We start from the raw sequence: 7,118 nt of genomic DNA on the forward strand, positions 1-7,118 counted from the left end.
AAAAGCTCGGGTTTTAAGGCCCTAATTTATTTACCATGGATAACATCTATTTCGATGTTGACAACTTTCCCCGAGTCTTATATATTTTAGCCACCAGTGCATACAAATAGCGACCCAATTGTAGCGAGGAAAGCGAGTATGAAATCTGCATTTGCGAGTAAATAATGTTTACATGTGATCGCTGTCTAAACACTATTTGGCAATGTCATTTCTTTAAACAACTGTTATTAGCGTTGTAGCTTTTCAACAATAAACAGTGCAATTATTATTAAAGTTATTTTTGGATAAGTTAGATAGGCCTAAATTATGATACGATTACGTATCATTGACAACTAGGCCTACTATCACTGGTGCATTTCGAAAAAATAAAAATGATAAAATTTATGGTGAAAATCACAATACTTTTAAATTATTTTATTCAAGCAATTTTATTAATCATTATTTTTTTAATCTAGACCTACACGTTGTTAGGAAGTGGGAGCACGGCGTGCTGTTGTTGTTACGTACGCGTTCTTTAAAAAAATGATAATTCAATTCAAAGTTGGGAAATATCATATTTCATTATTTATAATTGAAAGTTCAATTATTTTTTATCTTTAAATTTCTTTTTTAAAACTACCAGTTGGTGGAAACTGCTAGCACAAGTTCTGCCTATATGTTGTTACAAGGTGAAGGTCAGTTAGTGCGAGTGTGTATTGGATTTGAGAGCAGAACGGAAAGCATATGTCGTAGGCCCATATGTAACAGTGCGTAGCTTCGATAGAACCATTTTCTCGCAGTTTATCTACGTCTTTGTCCAAGTGCTTGTTTGAAAAGATACAGGGACAAATTCTACTGGGTGTTTTATGGCAAAGTCGTTGTGCCGACAAAAACTATTCACATCTTGTCCCTCATACCTTCCAAAATTGAAAAAAACCCAGTCCAAATCCTCTCTACTGACAGCAAGTACACCCTTAAACGGCACAAAACACCATAACGAAGTGTTATTCATAAGCCGTTAATGTGATAGTTGTTTTTTGTCAATTAAATATATTCTGTTTATGAAATGGCTAACAACTGTTTTCAACTCTTCTTGCTCGAGGTCGCATATGACGTCACAGATAATGGCGCGTAAAATATCGAAGAAAATATGCATATCGCAAGATTTGAATTTCATCGCTTTCAAACTCGAAAACTACGTAAACTGTTTCATTTAAAACAAATGTAAAGTAGTTTTAGGCATGAAATGAATTAATTTTGCTGAAAAAAATTAAAAGTTTAGAAACATGCGTTGTGTCCTTTAATGCATAGACTCTAATAACTTCCAATAGCTGACAGAAACATTTGTGCATTGTTTTATAATCTTAAAAGGAGTAAATATCCTCTGTTGACCGCTCCTACCTGCGAGGAGCCCTATATCAGATAAAAGGAGTAATTTGTACTAAAACGTAGTATGACAACAATATCTAATGATTGAAATAAAACACGTTCAAAAGTAACCCACATCATGTCAGGTGGTATTTGCAAATAATATCATCATAATGACCATATGATTTACAAAATACTGACGTTAGACGAGACTTTTGAAACTTCTGTAACATCAACTTATTTTCAATTATCTGCCCCATTTTGAAATATGTGTTCTGATCATAACCCTCACTTTATCAGTTGGTATAACTAAACACCATATGCCAATGATAATGGATCATGTCATCATTTATCTGATTTAGACAAGAACTTCTGCGTATGATTAGTTTTTAGATCGAGACAGGCTATTCACAAACAAGTTGACGCCACAGAGGTTTCAACAGTCTCGTTGATAGTCAGCATTTGTAAAATTCTATGATCATTAAAATGATCTAGTTTGCCAATATTACCCATCAGTGGGTCAAATGTTGTCTGACATTTCTATCAGATTGTTAGGCCGTTCTCAACACATTGATTTTGAATAGGGATTATTCCGTTTACTTGATCAAGACATAGTGCTCGCGGCAGGTGTGACGGGTCAGCAAGGGATGCTTACTTCTCCTAGACACCTGATCTCACCTCTAATGTGTTTGTCCAACTCTTTATTTTGTATTCCTTATTGGATTTATGAGATTGATCACTGTTCGTCATCCTCATCTTTCATCAAAGAAAAGTATATGTTGATTAGGAGTATTGGTGTCACAAATACGTACTAGAATCAGGGATTTAAAAATGTCAAGTTTTAAAGATAGGATCACAACTCAAGTTGTATAAATACTAGGACCTATTATGGTATTGCATTTGTGTCATTTTTACACCATAAACTTGTTATTTGTAAGGTTTTTGTCATACTGGTCTCAAAATTTTCATTTAAATTTCCTTGGTTTAGATTAACGGCTTTCAAAAGACGAAATTCTTCAAAACCATGCTTCAGTTTTAGACACATTTCATATCCCAGGCAATCGGTTGGATGATTATGAGTTACCGTGCCTGCAATATTTCATTATCACCTGCATATGGTGTTTACATCTCTCAACTGATTTGATACGCATGATCTTGCTCTGCATATTATCAGTTTTTAAATCGAAGCAGGCTACTGACAAACAAGTTGATGGTACAAGGGTTCCGACAGTCTCGTTTAAAGTAAGCATTTCGCAAATTCTATGGTCGTTACTTATGTCGTCAACTGGTTTCCGTGTTGTTTATGATAATAAAGACAAACTACAATAAATCATTTCAAAATAGCTTAGGGGCAGACCAGAATTTTTTAAAAGTGGGGAGGTCCATGATTTATTTTGGTTTTCAAAGGGGTTTAAAAATGCGTTATTGTCACCCTGTTTTGCAAACTTTTCTCACGAAAATTGGGGGAGGGGGGTTCTGAACCTTCGACCCCCCCCCCCCCCTTGTGGGTCCGTCACTGTAGCACAGGAAAATTATGAAATATATTATCTACAAGTATATTGCAAAATCATCCTTGTAATATTGGTTTAAAAAACTTAATGTTGGTGTCTTCTAGCAAATTCCTTAAAAATTGCGAATTTTAGGATAGACCTGCAGAGACAAAAAAATATTGTTCAATTTTCTCTACAGCTGACAGTATTTACAGAATGGATCATGGAAGATTTATTATGTAAAACTTATACGGTACCAGTTTTGATGCACCAGATGCGCATTTTGACAAATATCTCTTCAGTGATGCTCAAGCCGAAAGTTTGGAAATTCGAAATAACAATAAACTTGTAATAGCTAAAAGGAGTGCCAAAAAAGTGGAGCCAAATTCCTCAAAGGATCAGAGCTATGGATGAGGGAGATATAATCCTTAATTTTGAAACGAATTTCAAAATGTTATCCCAGCAATTAAATATACATCCGTATTTTCAAGCTAGTAACGAAGTACTTAGCTACTGGGCTGTAGATACCCTAGGGGACTAAAAGTCCACCAGCAAAGGCCTCGATCCAGGGGCCGTAATGTAAAAATGATATGGTACCAATTTCGATGCACCAGATGCGCATTTCGACAAATAATGTCTCTTCAGTGATGCTCAGGCCGAAATTTTGGAAATTCGAAATGACAATACACTTGTAAGAGCCAAAAGGAAAACTAGAGTGTCAAAAACTGGAGTCAAATTCGTCAAAGGATCAGACTCATGAATACTTTCTACCTTCATATTTACAGGAAAAAGAAGCCATTCAGTAGACCTAAGGTTACTGAAAGATAACTGAATGATATAGGTCTGCTATTCGGTCATTATACCAGACCTTTCAGTTAACTTTCATTCAACTGAATGGTACCATTTCATCCGGTGATTCCAACTTCATCAGAACTCGTTTGACATCTAGATATTAGTTGTAGGGAAGTATGCTTACAAGGATAAGAACTCAATTGATAAGATGGACATTCTATGGTCGTTATAACGATCTAGTTCGTCAATACAACCTCGCATTGGGTCAAATGCTGTCTGACGTGTTTCATACCGATTGTTAAGACGTTCTTGGCACACTGATTTTGACTGCGGATAACTCCGTTTACCCGATCAGGATATGGGGCTCACGGCGGGTGTGACCGGTCAACATGGGATGCTTACTCCTCCTAGGCACCTGATCCAACCTCTGGTGTGTCCAGGGGTCCGTGTTTGCCCAACTATCTAATTTGTATTGCTTGTAGGAGTAATGAGATTGATCACTGTTCGTTATCTTCACCTTACATTTTATCTCAGAATATCATACTATATGTTGGTTTTTGTTTTGTAGTTTGTTTTAAATATAAAACTAATCATTATCAAAACCTGTTACAAACTTCATACACACGTACAGTTCGCCCAACAGATTACCCGTAATGACATAATAATTTACTATACACAGTGTAATAATTTTCCATCTTCCACAACTTGAAAAAATAATGTTTTAGACCTATTTTGCTTTAATACACAACCCATTACATTATAGTCAATATATTAGAATAAATCATGTTATAGTACCGATGGTCTTTCTTTTTCTCTCTGAAATGTTTTAACAACCAATAAGCAGTACAAAGAGAAGAGAATAAATGCCACACACACCATTCCTATCGTGCCGTGGAGTAGACTGGATCTTCTGGGGTTTTTAAAATTAGTTCTCCCTAGCATCTCTTCATCACAGAGAACGTCTAAAATAGTAAATACAGAAAATGGCATCTTCAATGTAAGACATTACAATAAAACGAACAATTAAATAAACGATGGTCAATGAAAACGTCATAGTTGTCATCAAAACACGGTTCAACGCTCGGCCATTCGCTAAAATATTATCACATCGCAATGTTTTAGGGATTTCAATTAGATCCATGGAAGAAAATAAAACGAGATAAACTAACGTGCACCAGACTACCAAAAAGATTTAAACTTCAATAAAATTTGCTAGAGATAGACAGAAGGAACCATTTGCAAATGCACTGTAGTGAGTAAGCGAAAATAATAGTAAATGTATACATTTGTACATCATTATCAAAAAGTGTGTGTTGTGGGGGGGGGGTGTTCAACCAATATACCTCACTCTGCATGTAAATTTGATGGACAATCAACGTTATCCAAAAGTAAGGGGTAGCCTTTCCTTCCCAATTATGCGTGACTATTAATTCTTTTTAAAAGATTGTGAATAGTCAAGCCCTTGTGGAAAAAAACCCTGTGCACTGGGAAATAAATGTGAGATGTTAGCATCGCTTGTTTTTTTAATGCCAACAAGCTTTGAATGTGAAACAGCATGATTATTCAAATAAGAATAAACTTCCAATTACTAAGGATTGCTGTACACTATATGTATAAAGTATGGGATTGCAATATCAATTCTTGGAGTGTATAATACAAGGATCCGCCTGCAATATGATATGCACATAAATGCATGGTGTAATAAAAAATAACAATGTATTTGGTAAAATGATAATTTTGAGATTTAGAGTGGCTTATTAGAATTGAGCTTTATATCCGGCGGATAACGCTTGTGATATTTTGATCACTATGACTAATGATCGAATGAAAACAGATAAAGTACTTGTTGAATAGATTCTTTCTGAAATCATACCACATTCAAATTTTCTCTTCAGCCATATTCTCTAGGGAAAACCACTTTCTGAACAGTTTATCCGCTCTGTCAACACCCAAAACATTACGTTGGTCCCCACATTTAATAATCATTTAATGAGGCCACCTTTCCTTTATCAAAATATTAATATTTAATGGAGCTTTCATGAACCGATTCGTTCACTGATTTTTTTCTTTTTCGCAATGGAAACCAATGTTAACTATTTTGAACTTAACGAAGCTTTAATGAATCTTTAAGTATTAATACGACTTAGTCCAGGATGTTTCTTATAGTGAGGGAATTCATCAGAAGTACACATACAATGTATATCCCAATTAAAAACGTATTAAGCAAAACTGCATACCCTTGCAACCAAATATATTATCACAAATACTTTTGTCACATTTACATTCCATTTGACAATCAGCGCCGTAATTAGGATACCGGCAAGGTAGACTACAGGACGGTCCATAAAACCCATGTGGACAACCATTTCCTAGAACTGGAAATAAATGTTTGGTATTTATCATGTTAAAGTCTCTCTCTCTCTCTCTCTCTCTCTCTCTCTCTCTCTCTCTCTCTCTCTGACACACAAACACACACACACACAAACACATACATGCACACATACTTTCTCTCTTTAGGAAGAAATGTTGATATTTCCTCCAAACAATGTATTCAGTAAGTTAAAAATATTTGGTGACACTTTTACATCATCGAAAACTTCCAGCGGCAGAGAGTGATAAATCCCTAAATTCATATGAAATAAGCGATATGTGATTAGGAAGTATTGAAATATCTCTCTAGTTACTTATAAGTAATTGCCTAGTGATAGATAAAATACCTTTATTTACTTCGGGACATCCATAAACATGATGAGACTCGGTTGGGTTACACGCGCATATAGACTGGCAGTAGGCACCATACTTTGGAAATGGGCATTTGACAATGTATCCAATATTGAATGCTGGTATATAAAAAGCAAACCAAACAAGACACAACTCATACATGTGGTACTATAAAGAGGTTTACACATCAGAAGAATTTAATATCCTTACTATACGAGGAGTTTACTTCTTTTCTACTTCTCATCTGTGTCTTATATGTTGATATTCTTTAAAAAATGATAAAAAAGAAAGTGAAAGATACATTTTTAACAGTCGGGTTCGGTCTTTGTGGATGACACATGGAACGTTTGTAAGACTCATCGGCATCCATGGATTTCATAAACTGACGCCCTGATGTCGTGAAAATAAAGAAACACAGATCGTTACTAATTATAAAAGAATAATCATAGCATTAGTGAAATCAAAATACGGCATTCTAAAGAATAATTAGACATGACACGAAAATATTTCTTACCCATAGCAAGAGGCAGTTATGGAATATATGAGGACAAGATTGAATCGTGCAATCATCATTCATTTCGCGGTCTCTGATTATGAACTTCTTTCCAGAATGACGGAAATGACGCCCCTGACTGAAAATTATATCAATTAATTTCCTTCCGTAATATATGACAATTAACTGTTAAATAGATACATTTGAAAATGATCTCTCGAGTTTTTAATTTTTTTGTTTAGATGGTAGAAAATTCAAGGAGTCCCACTTTTACA

The 7,118-nt window shown here is 35.0% G+C and overlaps 1 long non-coding RNA gene across 1 annotated transcript; it reads right to left on the reverse strand.

Moving 5' to 3' along the window:
• Positions 1-4,155: 4,155 nt before the first annotated feature.
• On the reverse strand, positions 4,156-6,696 carry LOC125673804 (uncharacterized). Its single transcript, XR_008800839.1, has 3 exons — positions 6,347-6,696; positions 5,867-6,004; positions 4,156-4,591 (listed from the first exon to the last, which is right to left on the reverse strand). It is a non-coding gene; the product is annotated as an uncharacterized LOC125673804 (long non-coding RNA).
• Between the last annotated feature and the right edge of the window lie 422 nt (positions 6,697-7,118).

This window comes from Ostrea edulis, chromosome 3 (genome assembly GCF_947568905.1).
Source record: "Ostrea edulis chromosome 3, xbOstEdul1.1, whole genome shotgun sequence".
NCBI lineage: Eukaryota > Metazoa > Mollusca > Bivalvia > Ostreida > Ostreidae > Ostrea > Ostrea edulis.